Here is a 14,491-nt window from a genome sequence, read left to right as displayed (position 1 = left end):
CTTAGGGAGTTAATGCACCTGCCATTCCAATGCTGACAAGCAGTTTTTCAGAGGAGCATGGAATTTATTTATTTATTTATTTATCTAAGGAGCCTTGAAGATTGTACTCAGGAGACTTCTTGAGTACTGCCAATAACTAGCAGGTACCAACACATGTACATTTTTGACTGCACTATGATTGATGGTGCTTATTTGTGGCTTGCTGCCTAAATCTCTCCTTTTCTTTTGCTTTGTGTCTCTCTCTCTCACTAGGGTTTTTTTTTTGTTGTTGTTGTTTTTAAATAATAAAGACATTTTAGCCATTTGGGCTGGTGGGGAGGGGGGAGGCGCAAGGAAGGAATGATTTATCTGTTGCCTCTGTTTTCTTTGAGCTGCTCTATTCCATGGAGAGTTTCAAAGTAGTCAGTGATCAGAGGAGGGAAATTAAGACCTACTGGCAGAGAGGACTTCTGTCCAAAGAACAGGGTTGGAAGGAAACCCACCTTCCAGCTTTCTTCCTCCCTTGTTTGCCTTCCCATATCCCCACTGTGTTGGAGGGGGTGTGCAGAGCCTCTCTCCCTTCTACTCCTGCCAGCTCACAAGTCACAAGATCTCACAAATTCACATGGAAAAAATCCGTCTTGGTTTCTCCACTCCTTCCTTCTCTTCCCCTCCTTGCGGTTGGAGGGCTGAGGGGTCACAAGTCCATACAGAAGACGCAAGGCTCTAGAGATGAGTGGTTAGGGAATGAGAAAACAGCAGAAGCCTGTAAATCCACCTAGTACAAACACCTGACTGCTTGTCCACTCTTTGCAGGCATCCATCCAATGACAAAGCCGTTCTTGGTATTTCAAAGGCTTACGGCAAATACAGACAAAGCTTTAAACTGGATTCTGTTTCTCCTTCAATTCCACGGATGACTAATTGCTTTTATCACTTTTTCTAAGCTGCTCCACACCTGCACAGCACATTGGGGAGAAGCAGAGGAGTGTTTTCCATTTCTCTTGCACACAGGTTAACATGCTACTTTTCTTTCAAAGGAAGAAAATTGATCTGCTGAAAGCTTAAGCATGAAGCGCCTGGCAACGAGACAGAAATAGTAGTAGATCTACCAGGAGATCACCGACTTTGCAGAGCTGAATCCAAGCAGAAGTAACTGCTTTGCTCCGTGTCGCCATATGGGAGTTATTCTTGCCAGATCGGTCACAGCGGGCTGAGTGGCACGGCCCTTCGCTGCTTCTGCTCAGCACGCTGACAACACCCCGAACGAACACCACGCAAACGAGCCGGGGCGCAGTGCTGAGCAGCAAACGAAGGCCCCAGCCTCCAGCCTCGCAAAGTTCAAAGCTATAGACACTTCATCCAGAAGGAAAGCCCGTAAGGAAATCAAAAGACAAATGAGTTTCAGCCAGCTACAGGGATGCCCTTTTCCAGTGCTTTTTAGAAAGACATCTACATGTAGATGCGCACATGCAATACACATGTATTACACATCGTTCAGCCAACACTTGCCGCAGCGTTATGGAAACCCAGAGCAAAACAGCTGTACTTGATGGCGTTCTGCTGTTTGCAGATGGTTTTATTTTCCCCTGAGCAGCACATGCCAATATGGTGGAGTTGGGCTCCCTGTTTGGACTGAAGATGCACAAGTGTGCATCAACTGAGATGAAAGCTCGTTGCCGGCTGGGGATGCCTGCTGCACACTAGGAAGAGATGAGACAGATACCTGCTTGTCTGCACTACAGTTGAATTCAGCCTTGAGCAACTGCCCTCTCTGTGGGGATTGAGGCAATACTGCAGACCAGGTCCAAAGGGAAAAGACAAAGGAGAGGCGATTTCCCACTTCATTGATTTTAAAGGGACACTGTCATTTCAGGACTGAAATGTATATAGATGCAGAGAAAAGGGGAGACAGCACTGAATATCTCTTGGCAATGAGCTGAACACCTGTAACTCTACATAGCATCATTTCCAAAGTAGAGGAAAACTGCAAAGGGCACAGCAGGACCACTGATACACAAGTATTTAACATAGGGAAAGACAAGATGCTCTTCCCACACCCTTACAAGTGAGGAATGACTCCAGGGCTAGTGCAGTCCCGATAATACAGACAGACCAGTGAACAGGCAAAGCATCAAGTTGTGTATTGCACAAACCTGACCAGAAGCACAAAATGCGTATATACGGGTATATACACACGTCTGTATAACAGCTGCCCATTGCCCTCTCTCCGCCCTGTGCTCCATGCTCCAGATCTCCAGAAGAAATCACAGTCCTCAAAGGCCTGGCCTGATCTTCTCTAGGACAGCAGCACTACAACTTGAGCCAACAAGGAGTTGATTGAATCACACAAAAGCTCTGGCAGTCCATCCTCTAAAAAACTGTTAAATTCCTTTTGGGCTGAAGTTATTCCCATTGCCCCAGGCTGCCTACACCACACTCATGACACTCTGCAGTCACTGCACTGCTCGGGGCTGCGTGATAATTAACACGTGCATTTAACGATGGGTCAGTTACGTATTCTTTCCATGTACGGATGCTGCGACCCACGCATGGCGGCAGCCGGGGTCAAGTAGAAAGCCCATGTTGGAGGACAGCCTGGAAGCACTCAGAGAGCTGCTCCCAGTCTTCCCCCGTGGCTCTGCTGCTGCTGCCGTCCCCCCGCTTTCCGAGGACGGTTTACGCTCACTCTTGCACATCGCGTTGGCTCTGTCGCAGCAGGACGGAGCACCCGCTCGGCCTCCCAACCAACCCCAGCGCCGACCCAGCGGGTGTCCCGCCACTAAGGCGGGTGCTTTGCCCTCACACCCGTCCCAGAGACCGGGCGAACACGACGCACCGCTCGGCCGCCAGGCCTGTACTTGTGCCCGTCCGTGCTGGTGAAATTCACCCTGCTACCTGCAGCGACAGCCAAGGGGAACGTGCAAAGCGGTCGAACAGCAGCACCTGCAGGGAAGAGGCGGGGATGCAACGCGTGCCCGGTGCCTGCAGAAACCGCTCTCCCAGCCAGGGAGGGCCTGGCGGACTTCAGATCGCACAGCTGAAGTACTAGCTGGTTTTGCTCGCTTGAAAGCAGGTTAATGAGAAGGGTGTTGTTTTTAACACAAGCTACAAAACAACCTGCGAAGTGGCAAAAACCGTCCCGAGCACACGCAGCCCCGATCTGCGCAGGCACAGTGGGAAGCGGGGCACAAGCAGGTACCCGCTGCTGGAGACACTCGAGCCCTGGCGGCACGCAGGATACCCGGGCGCTCCTCGGAGATGAGGGGCCCGCCGGTGACGGCAGAGCCGCACGGAGATCCTGCGACAGCAGCTCAGAGCCAGCAAGAATAACTGAACACGAACCCAGGGTTGGGAGTCGAGTTTCCCAGCTAGCTGCAAGAGAGGGAAGTTTTTAGAAATAAAGCCGTGACCAGTTCATCTGGGCTACAAACCAGTAGTGAAGGGCTTCTAGATGTGGTTGCTACCTATTTACGTATTTCTTGGTTAAGGATGTCTCCTGTATAGCATTTCTGTAACGTGGGAACAGCAGTAGCAAGCTAGTTCATCACTAAGGATGACATTTGTTCCATTCACAAAACACTTTCAGAACCATGAATGAAAGGCATTATAAGCTGCATACTTTAGGACCTTGCACTATCTCTTCAAACTGGAAAGCAACAGGGTGATCACGGGTCCCCCAGAAGTATCAATTGCTCAACCACTTTATTTTCTCTCATGGACTAATAGATAAGCAGCAGCAAGCAAGCCCAACTAATCCTGTCTCCAGTAATGTCAGCTCCCCTTCCTACTGAGATCCCTAATGAGACAAGATGAGAATCATCAATAGTTGCCAGTAACTTCAGGAGACCATCAGCAACCCTGAAATTGTATTGGTGACCAGGAAACAGCCCCGCAACACAGCTGTATGTCAAGTCTTTTAGTCTTTTCGCATCTCGGTTCCCCATCTGAAAAATAAAACAAACCCTTGTTTCCTTTTGCCCTGCTGATTTAAACAGTCTGTCTAGTAGGGACGCTGTCCCTCACAGTCCTTAATAAGATTGAGACCTGACCTCAGGTGGGGTCTGTGGTGCAGGCGCTGGGTAGTTAGATGGCATTTGGAGACAGTAATCGTAACTGCAAGAAGGGTTATATTTTCACCCTCCTTTGAGCTAGAAAACATTATCAGGCTAATGGGAGATTTGGATCAACACTGCTGTTCTTCCTGGTAAACCCTGCAAAAGTGGAAAAGGACACCCATGCTTAATTTTAAAAGATGAGGAAAAAATAGCCACAGCCACAGTAGTGATAGCTTGCAGCAAGTGAAGTGTTGTTTAGGGACAGGATAATACCAGAAAAAAGAGCCACTTTTCTTCAGCTGTTAATTTGTGGTGCTTCCCCTAAAACCACCACCACAGTAATCCTCAATAGCTGCAGCCACAGCATTTACTGCGCATTATGGCATCTGAGAAAGTGCTGACAGGGACAGCTGACAACCGCTCTGCAATGTAATTCACACCATAACATCATCTCCCAGGCGCTTGGGTTTCTCATTGAAAAATTATGCAATGCTTTTTTGGAAATCCAATGTCAATTTATTCGTACACAGCCTGCAACAAATAATGAGGCTTCCAGCAAATTATAATTCTTTTTCAAACTTTTTATTAAGTAAGGTCTGTCTCAACTCCTTCACTCTCCCAGTTAAAGCTGAAGAATTCATTCAATTTTAAGAAGTGTGTTTAGTTTATGATCTACCTCTGTCTCCCCCGTCTGAGTAACTCACTCACTACATAACATTCCTCTGACTCCAGTCTCCTCAATTCTGACACCCAGCAAAATGTTTTTAGTTTCTTTCACAATATAAAATGCATCTACAGGTCAGAGCCTAGCAGTGATTTACCTCTTTGTTGAATAGATTGACCTGAGATATTCCTTACATCAAATATTTTACTTTATCTAGACTGTAATCTCTTTGAGGCCGGGACCATTCAATTGCAAAATACAACCCTGATTCCTGGCTTAAGCTCCTAAGCACCACTGATTTACCAGTATCAAGCCCTACACAGTATTTGTCATGTTGAGTCAGACTTTCATCTCACTAAATTTTAAATCCACCAGCGATGACATGATGTTGTAGACAAAATCAAAAATCCACAATGCTCATAGGTAGCTTCAAGGAGGATTGCCAGGCTCTGCTAGCAGCTAACTGAGACTAGATTAATGCCGGCTGCATCTACCACCTAGCATCAAGGAGGCAGAGTGAAGCCCGAGTGCTATAAAGCCTCTAGACAGTGCAAAAAGCCAGTGCTACAGGAGCCAGGGCCCTCCTTGTCCAGCAGCAAATCCAGTCCTGGGATCAACCCTACTGCAGTGCATCAAGCTATAAACATTGTGATGGTCATGAAGTTACCTGGCTTCATTAAAAAAAAAAAAAATTAACTGCTGCATTTGAACGCCAAGATACGTTTCTCTACATATGTTGTTTAGATTAAGTGGCACAGGAAAGCAGGGAGCACTTTCCTGGACCGCACACTGAGTTACAGCATGCAATAAGCATCAGAAACTTTGTGGATGGTTAGATCTTTTTAGCCCTGCTCTGGCTCCTCTCTCCAGGGCTTTCTCTTAAGTCTGTAAAATTGAACGAATAAGAACAACACAGAGACGGTATAGTCTAGGCCTGGTGGGAAGAACAGCCGTGGGGATGTGTTTGGCTGGGATGGTTCAAAATCAATCCAGTGGGGTCAGAGACTCAGACTGAATAACATGTGGAAACAAAGATGGGCCAGGAAGGGAAGGGAAAAGGCAGCTGGTCCTAGGATTCAGTAAAACTTGTCCAAATACAGACCCAACCTTAGTATTTTATTTTTGCATTTACAAAAATACCAGGAAATTGAACAGAGGGATCCCTATTAGACCCAGACTGGTTCATGTTTCCTTTCACTAAACCTCACGTAAACAGCAAAGGACATTCCTCAAGCAGTGCCTTGCCAGAGTCTATAAAGAGATCTTCCCTTTTATTTGTCACAGGAACCATCTCCCTGGGCCCTCTGGGAAATCATGCAACCAGAGGCAGGAAACAAAGGAAAAAAGGATATTTAATTCATCCGCAGATTAAAAGACTTCTCCACCTTCCACAGCTTTGTACAAAATCTTCCATGTCAAACTGGTAGAGTGTTCATGTAGTTAAGCTCAGTCATTCCTCGGAAACGTACATTTTTAATATCCTCGGGAGTTATCTTAATATTAGACACTAGGCATTCAGCTGAAGCTTCAAATTTTGTCCAAAAGAAAGTTTTGAAAGAGCAGATGGATGCATAATTTGAAGCTGGAAATCAAACCTGAATGTACTTTCTAGGAGTGCCTTTAAAAAAGTAAGTGGGAATTATCATGCTCATGTGAAGTCAACCATAAACCCATGTTCCTATTGAAAAAGGCATCCTCATCCTTTGCGTGCCTCTGCACCCCCCTCACCTCCAGCCCTATAGCAATGAGTCAGATCAGCTTAAGGCAAAAAAACATCTTTTTTGTCTTGGTCAGGCCAGTTTCCCCGCAGTATCCAAATCCCAGCACAGTCACTAGAGCTGGTGGGAATGTGCAGTCAGCAGCAGGAGGGAGAAGGCAGCACTACCCAGGATTTTCCTTGCCCACTTATGGACCCACACTTCTAGGAGGTTTTAGAGGATGGAAAACTTGCCTGTGCTCACTTTACAAAATGACGTGTAATATAACAACTTTGCAAAGCAGACGAAAATGCTGATGCAAAACAGATAAATTGTTTTAATATTCTAGACAAGAAAGCCAAGGCACAAGTACTTCTCTACAAAAAAAGTCAGGAGCAGAATCTGTGCTTTGCAATCCATGCAGCATCCAGCGAAACATGCTACCAGGGAATTTAGTGTTCCTCCCAGCCCTTGCTCTTATATTACTTAAGTCAAATTGTATACCAAAAAAGTATCTGTACGCACCAGCATCTCTGCAGCCTGCAGTCCACTAAGAGCTGCTCTAAGGAAGCAGTATATGCTCAGCTCTGGGTTTTTTGGGTTTTCTCCAATCAATTCCTATTATTATGACACACTTTTCTTTTTGCTGCTGAACATGATAGCTCTGTACATTGACATTGCATAGTATATTTAGTGTAGTTTAGTACAATCACAGGTCCACAGCATTTAAAGCTACAGTCCCCATTCAATCTGTATCAGTTTAACATGCCAGCACCATATGGCATTCTGTAATCAGCTGCAGCATTGTACTTCAAACCCAGTGCTGCATTTATAATATTATTGTATGCTGCACAAACACCAATATTTAGAAAGAAAAATGTCCTTTTTATTGGACTCCTGCTGATATCCCAGCTGTTAGCCAACACATGCAAAGAGTTTCTCTTTTTTTTTGCATTCAGAAAAAGAGCCTGAAGCATTTTTTAGAAATCTTACATCTGAAAGGTACATTTTGTCCTGCCCCAGTAGGTCTGTATGACTGAGTTAAAATGTGCTTTTTTATTAGATGAATTGCATCATTAAATTACATTATAAAAACTAAAAATGCACCATTAATTTTCAAAAACAATAGTAAATACATCTCATTTCTGATACATGATTCTGCATTTAATTTTTGCCCTGGGCCACATTTTTCTAACAGGCTCACTGTCTTCCATTATGCAGACTATACAAATGGAGCTAAATTGCTGAAGTTGGGGGGGATTGGTTTGTTGCGGGGAGGGAGGTATTGGCTAAATGTCTAATGTGAAAATAAATGAATTTCTAATCAGCTGTTGCAAAAAGAAAAATTACTTTTTGATCTCGGCTCAGCCAAGCAAGAATCTACCTAGCTCGAGTAATAAGATACAATGGCATTGTATAGGATGCAGAGAGAGACAAAAGGCGAGACAGAGAGACAGACAGACATGGCAGTAAATTAGGTTAGTGCATTCAGTTCTGTATGAGTAGCATTTCTTAATTAAATGGACAGAAGTTCCCCTGAACTCGAGCCTCATTGCTGCAGGGTCTTCACCATTAATGTAGCTTCAGTTCCACACATCCATAGATCACTATTGTTTGGAAGGGAAAGGGAGAATTAGAGGCAGCGCGTCCTGCCTGTATGCCAGTGGCTGAACAAGGGATGGAAGCAGAAGACAAACAACAATTTCAAAACTTTTAAATGTGCCATGAACAGGGAAGGCAACCCTTGCAAAAAGTCTCAAAAGCCTGGTAAAGGCTCAGGACATGCCTACGTGTCTGATTGCTGCAGCCTGCTGTAACGCTGTGCTCACGTCTGTTTGCCGAGAGGACTCCTCACCAACTAGTGCTTATGCTTTCCAAACCAGCCCACGTCACAACGCTATAAACGTCTTCTGTTCAAAAATATCCTTCAGACTGGAGGCCACGTCCCCAAAACACTCCAAATCAGCATACGAGCAACTCCCAGTCAAGACTAGGAACTGCATGTCTAACTGAGGCCATAAATTTTATTTATTTTTTATTAGGGAAGGTCAAACTGCAGTGGTTTTTCTGCCCCTTTGTCTTGTCACCCTCCCACTGCCTCCCTATCCCTTCCTTTACCTCCCTGCAGCCCCCTCAAAACGTCCTCCGTACCCTCCATCCTTCCCGCAGCTGCCGTGCTCCAGGCCATGCCACGATTGGTTCCAGCTGCACGATGTGGCCAGCTTGCACGCTGCCTCCCTCACCCCAGCCCCTGCGCTCCAAGTGCCACCTCCCTGCGGCCAGAAAGACTCTGCTGCCTGACCCCGCGGAGATGAGGAGCCCGCACCTTCTTGCTCATCATCTCTTACATTGGCTGTCCTCATGAGCCAAGGTGACCCTCACTGCATGGGGACTGGACAGCCCCATCAGGTCACTGGTCTTGGGTCCAAACTTGGCAGAATGATATCTCCCAGTCCAGAGGCTAGGTCTACATTACCAGGGAAGGCAGATCAATACAAGAGGATCTGTAGAGCCAAGCAGTTGGTCTTGAGAACCTAACAACCACACCAGGCACAAGTTAGGCTTTTTTGCTCCAGATCACTTCTAGCCTGGTCCCATGGACTACATGCTCCTTGGTGGCTGCAGTCATTAGCCACACTCTTAAAGTGTGTTTTCCATTTTGGTTAGTTTTAAAGGAATTTAGTTCAGACACTCTGAAATATGAAGTGAAACAAAATGCAGTAAGTGAAGCCAACCAAGAGATTTGCTTTGAAAGTGCCTTCCTGATCCAAACTAAACCCCAACTATAGATGCACCCAGAAAATCCCTGGCTGCCCACCTCTCTGAGCCAACTAAACACAGAGGAGAGATTACCAAGAGTACTGATAAATGAGAATTAATGTCCTTCGGAGGACAAGAATGAAGGCTCAGACCCCAGGCTTATAAAGCCAAGTCCATCAGAAGTGTTTTATGAGTCATTTTCTTCTGCCGCCACCTACCCCTATTAAAAATTACTGTGTTTTTTTAACGGAAGGAATGAAACCTACCTAGTAAAACTGACAAAAGCTGTGGTATTTAGGACTATAACTATAGAATAATGTAGCAATATTATAAGGTAGTTAAGGTTCAGTATCATTTTACACATAAAGAGGTTGAATCCCACTTTATGTAGGAAAAGCACAGAATAACTGCACAGAATTATAGTATTCTCTATTTAACACTATAGTAAATACCTTATGATTTAAATTACTCATCATCTTTATTTCGGTAATGACTAGGGGCTAATGCACAATGAGGTCCTGTCCAGTGAAAGGTCCTTTTCACTCCCAACAGTCAGGTCAGACTGTGTGGGAGACAGGAAGAAGGCACACAAACTGAGCACTGAGGCAGTCAGCAGTACTTCTAAAAATTTGTGCTGCATTTGCTGACATGAGATTAGTAAAAATTTAAGGAAAAACCTCAGAAAGAGAGGATGGGAAAAGGAAACAAAGAAGAAAAGAAGTGGAAAAGAGGCAAATAGGGAAGCAGATGGAAAATCTGAAGTGATCTGCTGTTTCTTTTGATCTGACTAGTTAGTTTTAATATAAACACACACACATGCATGCAAGTCAGATGTTACTCAAGCCCTGCCTCCTGGAGCAGCCAGAGGACTGCTGGTGCTTTACCGCTTAAGTTAACAACCATGCTCCTACTGTCCATCCCCACTCGATGCCAAGGAGTGTGAGGCACCTTTTTTATAATCCCCTAATGGATGAAAAATATTTACCACATTACCCTCTGATAACCTTGTCATACTTAGAGGAGAGCCACTCTGCTCCACACATTCCCCATCTGAAAACTTCTGTGCCAGAATAACTAATATGCAACAATTTTATGCAACAAGTCAATGATATGAGTAGAATCACATGGAAAAGTCTATGCTTACCCTGTGAAAGTATTCAAGGTTAAAAGAAGAAAGTATTTTCTGCATTGGGATGGGACATCTTTAAAAAGACAGAAAAATCAGCACTTCACAACTTTTAGTCTCTATAGATATGCCAGACTTCAAAGAGAGAAGGACTTGTTGCTATTCTGTATGCGTGGAGTCAGTTGAGGCCTCCTTTTGGTTTGAGCCCTTTTCATTACTGCAATAAACAAGCTCAAGGTTTTAAATCATGAACTACTTACCATAAAATTCAGAGCGAAGTAAAAACCAATTCCATTGCCTCGGAACGGTCAACAGCCGCAAACAGCAGGACTCTGAACGCAGCCTTCCCGGATCCCACTTCAGCATCTTCCATAATTAGACCTCCTGGCCCGAGGTAGATTATAAAGTGCCTCTCTGGATCAAGGCAGAAATCCAATTCAATACAATCCTGCATCTAAGAAACCTTCCAAATGAAAGTATTACTCAAATTGATACATTCCTGGGAGAAATCCATGTTTCAAATTATCAGCATTTTCCCCAAACTAGTTTTGACTGAAATACTTCTGACTAGCTCTGGATATGAGGGATGCTGATGGGCTGTCAAAGTCAGCAGTGAGCGATCAAACAGCGGTGCCAGTTGGGACAAATAAAGGAGAGAGATCCGTACGTAACTTGGAAATTAGTGGCCAAGGTCTTGTCTTTCCGCCATCCTGACACTCCCGTGCATTGCAGCAATAAGGCTGGGACCAAAGGTAAATTAATGCTAGTGCAAACCTAATTACTCAGCTCTCTGTAGAGTGGGCCACATTAAACACAATGTCTAAGCCAAATGCAGATGAAAAGCAAGTTCCCTGCTTTAGAGAATGACTGTAAAATCAGCTCAACCCCCTGTGTGTACTAGCTGCTTCAGCAAAGCAGGCCCCAAAATACATGATTTAAAGTCGATGGCATGTATCCATAAGTCATTAGTCACTAGCCCTCTTATTTAGCAAGTGTGGAAGAATATTTTAAAGAAAAATAATTCCTAGACAGAAAAATCCTATCTTGGAATTGAGGCAAAAGTAAATAAGACAAAATTAAGCACAACTTTTTTTTTTTTAAAGGTAGAGGGATCTTTCTTTTTCATAACACACCTCAATCCCATGCCCTCCCAGCCCTGAGCTGATGATGCGTTCCGTACCTCTAGTAAAGCAAAAATTAACGAAGACATCAGACAAGAGTCCTTGTGAGCTCCTTCCTCCAGTCACTAAACAGGGCTTCATTCTTTTGGGCAGCGGCAGATTCTTGCAAACCTTGTAGGCACTTGTGAAATAAGAGATTTTGCCCAGAGAGAAACCTTCATCGCTGGCCTGGGCACCTCACTCAAGCAGAGGGTGCTTCTGGACACAGCTGTGTAAATCGAGAGGAAAGCAGGAGCTAGCAGCTGAGCGTGAGAGCACCTGGGGGGAGTGTTGCAGCCATCCAGGGTAGGAAACATCTTCCTAGTTTCGCAGTCTGAGCCATTGCTGGCTTCGTGGTCATCCTGCATATGCAGACAACTCGCATGGACATGGTGCAATAAGCACAGCTTCTCTACCAGGACACGTTCAGTTTGGTAACCTATTCAGCCCCTTTCTTAGGAGCTCTATCAAAGGGAATAGTTAAAGTTGCCTTAGGTAACAGGTCGGCCTTTAAACAGTGAGCTTTGTAACACTCTACTGCCCAAGGCCCTATGATCGGGAAAAGCACCACAAGCAGATGTGACTGGTTGTAGCGCAGCAATGAACTTGCAAGCCGTGGGGCATCTGGACTTCATGAAAATCCCTCCCATTGTTCTACTGGGAATAATTCTGCTGTAATAATATAACACCCAACACTCTCCTCCAAAATGGCTAGTCTAATATACGCTAAATTATTTACATTGTTTTACTAGCTTACAACTAGCAAACCAGGTAGCAGCAGAGCGAAATTGGGTTGTAAAAGCACTGGCAAAAAGTTAGAATATTTGCACATTCAAGCTAAACAACCATGAAAGAAATGACTCAAAGTAGATTTCAGCATGCAATAGCAATGTGAAAGATAGCAGAAGTGTGAGCTGAATTTTCAGGAGGGCTAGCGCTTTAGGAGCTATAGCATATAAGAACCTCTCCAGCCTTTCAAGAGCTCTTTTTCTATTCAGTGATCAGTTGCAGCTGTCTCTGTACAGAGGAACATGGGTGTCTGCACTCTCCGACAGCTTTCTCTTGCTAAAGCTACGCCGTTTTGAAGTTACAGTCCCCAATTCCTTACACAGCAGCCTGTTCATAGGGAAAGGGAGTGACTTATTCCTCATGCCGAGCCTCAAGAAAAGTGCTCAGGTAGCCATTGGCTTTAATGAGATCTGTGGTTTTCTTTGAACAGAAACAAACATCTTTAGGTATAGAACTATTATTGTTGTCTGTGTAAATTACAAAGGTTTCTTAGGGGCAAAATGATTTTTTTAAATCAAAAATTAAAAAGAAAAAGAAAAAGAAAGAGAGAGACAGACAGACACTCACCATGGAAAGGCAAAATATCCTGCTGAAATGTTCCTTAACAACACAGCTTTATGTTCAGCCAAGGAACCTGTTCTTATTTTGAAGATTTTCTTCAGAACTGCAACATTTGGAAAACAACAGGAAAGAAAGATGAGGGGGTAATTTGGATACACTGTGAAGACACACAACAGCCCAGACCGAGCCCTACAAAGAAGGGTCCACAGAGCATCTGCTCCACTCTCCACCAGCCACAAAACAACTCTCACCCACACCCTCTAACAAGCTTCAAGAGCTCTTGTACAAAACTCAAAAGCCACAAAATAGCATGTCGCAAAAGAGAGGAGAGAGCAGTGGCATCCTAAATTGTAGGGAAATTGATAGGCAAAAATATCCAAATGACACTAGCAAACATACCACACCTCATGTTACTGCAGTTAGAAATCCTGTAATCTGATCCCTTCCCAATTCACTATCCAGCAATCAGCTTAACTCTGAAATTGAAGCAAGATTTATCAAGTAACTACTTCAGAGATGCTTTTAATACCAGTGGATGTACCAGAATATGCTGGCCAGGCTTATATTTCTAGCTGTCACTGATTTTCCACGTCTCTCTGTAAAACACGCTGAAGGCAAGGAAGAAGTGCCTCATTCAACTCTGAAAGCAACCGGCAGAAGATCAAAATGACCAGACGAACACAGGGCAGCAGGGGACATGTATTCATCAAACGGCGATGGCTCCTTTTTTGGTTCCTGTAGTGATGTGAACAAAGAGGCTACGCAGAAGTTCACATCACTTCTGTCCTACAGTCCCTTCTCGAAGCTTATCAAGGGTCCTCTTAGAATTAATACAGCCCTTCCCCAAAACCCTTTCTGAAAAGGCATTCCAAAGTTTTACTTTTTCTAACTTCCCACCCAGTAACACATTTTTGATCTTGATAGTTAAAGTATAACATAAAAAAAATCCTTATCCCTTCAAGATTGCTTGCTTTTCCTTCCTCAAGGGGAACAATAATGAGCCATCACCCAAACAACTTTTGTTCTGCAGGGTTCACCAAAACATCTCTCTTGTCATATTGGACTTTCTGTTTTTCTAGCTTCCTAGACATTTTTCAATATATTTTACCCATTCATTTTGGTTTTTAAACACAGGTAAACTAATATCGCCACCTTCTTTTAGCTAAGATGACAGTAGGGATAATTGTGGCTAGACTCTTACTGAAACAAAATGCTATTTTTTCCTGCGCAGAATCACCCCAGCTTTACAGAACCCTTCCATACGCAGCAAAAGCTTTCCTGTAAATCCCCTACAAGTTGTGATTGATACAGGGCTGGAGCAAAAGCAGAGAAGGGTCAACAGCAGAGTGACCACAAGAACTGCCAAATTTCCTCTTAACCAGCTCTATCCATAAAAGGGCTCACCAAAGCCAAGAAAAGCAGTAGTAAAGCAGCCCTAACCCAACATGCCTGGTCACCCCGGTGCTCTTCCCACCTGGGCGCAGAATAACCATTCTCCACAGAGCAGGGCTCATGCAATTGCATCTATACATCCTCTCTGGGGACACATAACTGATATAAACTCATCTGGCCTAACCCCCCCCCCCAGGTCACAGGCCTCTTACGCAAGGCATGGCTGGTCATACACACAAGCCCTCACCTAAGCTGGGCTTGCAGAATCAGGCTCTTCCCACCTGCATTTGAATTGAGCCCTTCCT

At 44.5% G+C, this 14,491-nt stretch overlaps 1 long non-coding RNA gene across 1 annotated transcript in view; it reads right to left on the bottom strand.

Moving 5' to 3' along the window:
* The window catches only part of LOC112979126 (uncharacterized), a 69,987-nt gene extending 56,661 nt beyond the window's left edge, over window positions 1-13,326 (bottom strand). Inside the window, exons 1-3 of the long non-coding RNA XR_010391866.1 lie at window positions 12,801-13,326; window positions 11,465-11,673; window positions 10,545-10,698 (exon numbers count right to left, since the gene is read on the bottom strand). This is a non-coding gene — a long non-coding RNA (uncharacterized LOC112979126). The remainder of the gene's footprint in view (window positions 1-10,544; window positions 10,699-11,464; window positions 11,674-12,800) is intronic.
* Between the last annotated feature and the right edge of the window lie 1,165 nt (window positions 13,327-14,491).

This window comes from Dromaius novaehollandiae, chromosome 16 (assembly GCF_036370855.1).
Source record: "Dromaius novaehollandiae isolate bDroNov1 chromosome 16, bDroNov1.hap1, whole genome shotgun sequence".
In the NCBI taxonomy this organism is placed as follows: domain Eukaryota; kingdom Metazoa; phylum Chordata; class Aves; order Casuariiformes; family Dromaiidae; genus Dromaius; species Dromaius novaehollandiae.
This window is presented reverse-complemented; position numbering and strand designations above follow the sequence as displayed.